This window comes from Atta colombica, unplaced genomic scaffold (assembly GCF_001594045.1).
Source record: "Atta colombica isolate Treedump-2 unplaced genomic scaffold, Acol1.0 scaffold123, whole genome shotgun sequence".
NCBI classification, from domain to species: domain Eukaryota; kingdom Metazoa; phylum Arthropoda; class Insecta; order Hymenoptera; family Formicidae; genus Atta; species Atta colombica.
This window is the reverse complement of record NW_017259210.1, coordinates 523,603-528,811: the sequence shown is the minus strand read 5'-3', so window position 1 is coordinate 528,811 and position 5,209 is coordinate 523,603.

Sequence of the window (5,209 nt, the reverse complement as noted above, 5' to 3'; positions counted from 1 at the left end):
ATATATATATATATACATATATGTATATATGTTTATACTTTTTTTTATACTTTTATTTAAAAGAGGACATACCTCGCAGATAAAATTATATCCAAAATAGTAATATCCCCAGCCAAATTTTACTTTTGTCTGTTTTATTTGCAATATAAACTGCAAAATCTAATTGAAATAAATAATTTAATAAGCGTTAAATATATACTAACATTATTAACAGTTCGGATACTTGCATAAATTGTATTAAATGGATGTGTAAACTTAAGACATTATTATAAAACATCAATTATGTTTCATTGTTGCAGATATTAAAGAGCAACTCTATCCTTTATGTTTAATGATATTCCATTATTTTTAACTTCAATATGTTAATGTGTCAAAATTAATCTATTTTTTTAGTTTCAAAGTACAGCATATATATTAATATATGAACATAATAAGTAAGTAAATTAAATTTGAGTCAAATTTAATACATTTTCAAGAGTTAAGTTATTTAATTGCAATGTTTTAGTTTAATTAACGACATATTGTGTAGAAGCAAGGCCGACATATACAAATTATTAAAAAATAAATAACTCAAAATGATACAACGAATATCAATATAATACAACGAATTTAACATATTGTATTCTTTTTTATATGTATTTTTGAGATATTTGTACATATCAATACCAGTTACAAAATCTTTGTCAATTATTTTCAATTCTATATACCAAAATGCATTGAGCGTATTTTACAGAATATTTATTAGTGTGATAGAATGTAGATGGTATGATAATAGAATTGACAGTAATTTGATAACAGAAGATTGATAGTATGAAATAACTTTCAATAATTCACTTTTGTTATAAATAAAAAATAAAATAAAAAATAATTTTTAAAACTTTTCTAGCTTATCCTTATTCGTTATGTGTGTACAAGTATTCTAAAATATATAAAGAAATAACAATTGTTATGTAATCTAATCCTAATTTTGTATATAATTATTCCATGAAATTTAGGTACGTATCCGAATTTTGAGAGTTAGTAAAATTACGCATTTTAAGATAGTTAAAATTCAATATAAAATTTTGTTGTAATTGTTTACCTGTACTGTTTATGTAAATCTTCATCGAGATTATAATTGGACAATTTCTGAAGAATTGCTACTGTCTCATTTATCTAAAATTATATTAAGATTAAACGAAAGTTTGTAGTAAAACTGAAAACTTTGTATTCAATAAATAAGATTTGTCATTTCAAATAAAACTTTGACATATGTAATTTCATTGCTGCTTGTGCTTATTATTTGAATTATTAATAATTATTAATGCTTTAATCTATATTGTAACTATACATATGTAGTTTAACGTGAGAAATAAAATGCTATACAAAACAAAATCAAAATACATATTTAATTCCATCATGAATATAATGAAATGTCCATATTCCCTGATGATCTCCAAGCAAGTGATACATTGATAGACACAATACAGCAATAAAAAATACCACATTTGTAGTAACATTTGTTCTTTGAATATTACATTTAGTTTACGTGATATAAGAAAATTACGCATAAGACAGTTAAAATTCTACATAAAATTTTGTTGTTTCTATTTACCTGTTTACGTAAATCTTCGTCGAGATTATAAATGAATAATTTGTAAAGAATTACTACTGTCTGATTTATCTGAAATTATATTAACATTAAACAAAAGTTTGTAGTAAAATTGAATACTTTGTATTCGTTGAATAAAATTTTGTCATTTCAAATAAAACTTTGTCATGTGTAATTTCATTGTTGCTTGTGCTTATTATTCTAATTATAAATAATTATTAATGCTTTTAATCTATTGTAACTTACCTTAAAGTAAACAGTTTGACATAATTTAATGTAAGAAATAAAATGTTATTCAAAATAAAATCAAAATATATATTTATTTTCACTACATTATAAAGTGTCCATATTTCCTGATGGTTTCCAAGAAAATGATACATTGATAAACAGAACGTTAAAGCTTTAGCAAAGTATAATATCATTTGTATTAATATTTGTACTTTGAATAATACGTTTAGTTTGCGTGATATAAGGCACAGTTGTAGGTGGACGTGCCTGTAAATAAATTATAATTGTTATAATTAATCAAATCGAAAGACATACGAGAAGTACTAAGCAAAATATATTTTTAACGTAGAATTCAATATAATTTTATAAACTATAGTGTTCTAACTTGCGGTTCACAATGTGTAATTATTTCACGTAATTGAAACTAATTATTCTTGTACATAGAGGAAAGCCCCCTATTATGAGATAGGCGCCTAATATGAAATAGCAGCTAATTTCTGCTAAACTAATAAACGCTATCTATTGATTCCATGAATTTATTGCTTTTGGATTGAAAACTATTTAGTAGAAAATTCATTATTAGATTATACCTGTAATCATTGTAAAACAAGATTTTAGAATTTAGATGTCTTCAAGTTTCATTGAAATAAGCATTTGAAATAAACCTTGTTTATTATTTAATAAATAAATATTTGACAATAAATTCTTTATGTAGTGATAGAGTAAGGTCATACTAATAGAAAAATACGGGATATGTTGAATTGTTTAATTACAAATATAGATTTGATGATCGTAAAATTATAAGGTGTAAAAATCGTAAATAATATGAGCTATCCAGAGAGTATTCTAATATGGAATATTCTCTATATTCCTAATATAAAATAATCCATGTTCCTACGTTAGTGAAAATCATTGCTAAAATATAAATGTTATTGTACAATAATAAAAAAGACAACTGGAATGAATGTTAAGTGCCTATATCTGCGATGCTTGATTCCAATTACTTGAAAATGAGTTCTGCGTATAATCTATCGCGTGCTCATTTTTTGCGCACGCTGGCTGTGTTTGTTTGTATTTTAAAAACGTTAAATAAAGTTTTTTAAATATTGGTACACTTTGCGTTTTACTATCGATTTCTCGAGGCATTTCAAATTAGGAATACAATTTTTTGACTTTGTGATTTGCTCATTTTTTACATTTTTTTAATTTTCAAAAAAAATGGAATTTGAATTAAATTTTATGTAATGTTATCTTAAAAGTTATTAAATTCTCTTCAAAATGACTTACTATTTTTTTAATTTCTGCCTGTAGATTTTTAACATTTACCCAAAATGAATTCGGTAAAATGAATTCTCATAATAGGGGCTTTTCTTCTACATGTATATACATATACAGAGTGTCCTATTCTAACTGTTGCAAATTATTTCGAAACAATACTAAAATAATATTTCATAGATAAAAGAAACGATTTCAAACCATATATTTTAAAATACTTTTTAAATATTACTTGAATATATTATTTGTTAAAATTATTTATTAAAATTGAACGTATTGTTTCTCTTTTTAGGTGTAAACACCTATTCCTATAAAAAATATTAGGTTGACAATTTAAGAATGTATTAGATATACAATTTCTAGAAAATGGAATTTGGATGCTTAATATTTACATTTCAAATAAAATATATACATATAAAAGTTGTGTGAATAAGATCATATTTTGTTTTTGTTTATGTTAATAACACATTTTTGTAGTATATTTATTTTAATTGTTATTATTTTCTAATTGTTATTGTTAAATGTTAAACTTTTTTTAATGATAAAAAAATTTACATTTTTCTTTTATAAGTGCTTTAAATATTCATATAAAATAATTTATGCAAAATTTCATGGCGATTCACTGATTACTTACAAAGATATAGAATAAATAAATATTTTGTTTATTTTTACTCGACAACTAATTCATGCATCGCATGTAACTCTACAATGTACTCTCTACATATACGTATACTCCTGAATACATAATACTTATATAAAAAAATTGAAATATTTATCATTTATTCTATAATATACAATGCGTTTCCATATATTTAATATAAGTGAATAAATTCAGACTTGTGATCAAAATCCGTTGGATCGAATCCGTAAATGGTTTAATTAAAACATGGAAAATGCTGGCCAATGTTTTTCCTAATACTTAAATATCATACATTGGAGATATGAGAATTGTATTCGCACTGTGTAATGCTTACCGCCTATCTCGAGTTCAAGTCATCACCAGATGATGAAATAATTGTTCAAAGAATGCTCGCTTTGTCTAAAAAACCAAAAGATTGTAGAAGATGAAAGGTAGTTCAGAAAGATCACTTTGGAAGAAAATGCAGGCAACATCTATTAGAGACTTTTTATGTTTGACACACAAGATCTTCACAGAATAACGATTGGGATTTACCAAATAAAGCAAGCGGCGACACCTTATACAAGACATATGGCGGAAGATAGTAATTAGTGCACAAACAGTCATTTTAAGAATTATGTTGCAATCTTGAGATACTTTATCCAAGCAATACCAACTTTCGATTCGGTATGAAAAGGATGGCTTTGATCTTATCAAAGATTGGTATTATCAATGCAAAACGGAAGCACCGATTGTAGGATGTTCTGCGCACATTATATTATATCTGTTCTGTAGTACTTAGAATACTATAGATATATCTCAATCTCAATAACACAGTGATACTATCTAGAATATGAAATGGATGCTTTTTGGTCCGAAACAGATTAATCGGTAGATGAAGATTAAAACATAAAAATACATTTAAAATTCAAAATATTGATTTCCGAATAAATATGGCAACTCCATCGCTTCGTTTAAACTGCAATCACTCGAATTGAATCTAATTGACCTCAAAATATAAATTTTCGTTTGGGCAAAAATTGGAGGAGACCGAAATCGATTCTTATAAGCCCTTCATCTTATAAAAAATACGTAGGCACAGTAAATAATTTTTTAAATAAACAAGTATATGTTTTCTTTACACTTGATTTATATCATTATTTTATTCATAAAAGTATTAGGATATTACGCTTATCAAAAAATTAATGGTTTACGAGATATTTAATGTGTCATGTCAATTATATGTGCCAACAAAATGTATCTATAATATCTCGTAAATTATTGATTTATTTCTAACTTTTACATGAAATGATTATAGAGAAATGATTAGAGAGAATAATATTACGTAAAAAATCATAAAATTCCATTTAAAAATGCGCAAATAAACATAATGTTTTCTTCATTGCGTCTCTCATCGTATCTCTATCTAGAAAAGAATAACGTGATGACATTAGATTCTTCTCGAAGCAGTTGCACTTTCACAGAAAACATTTTTT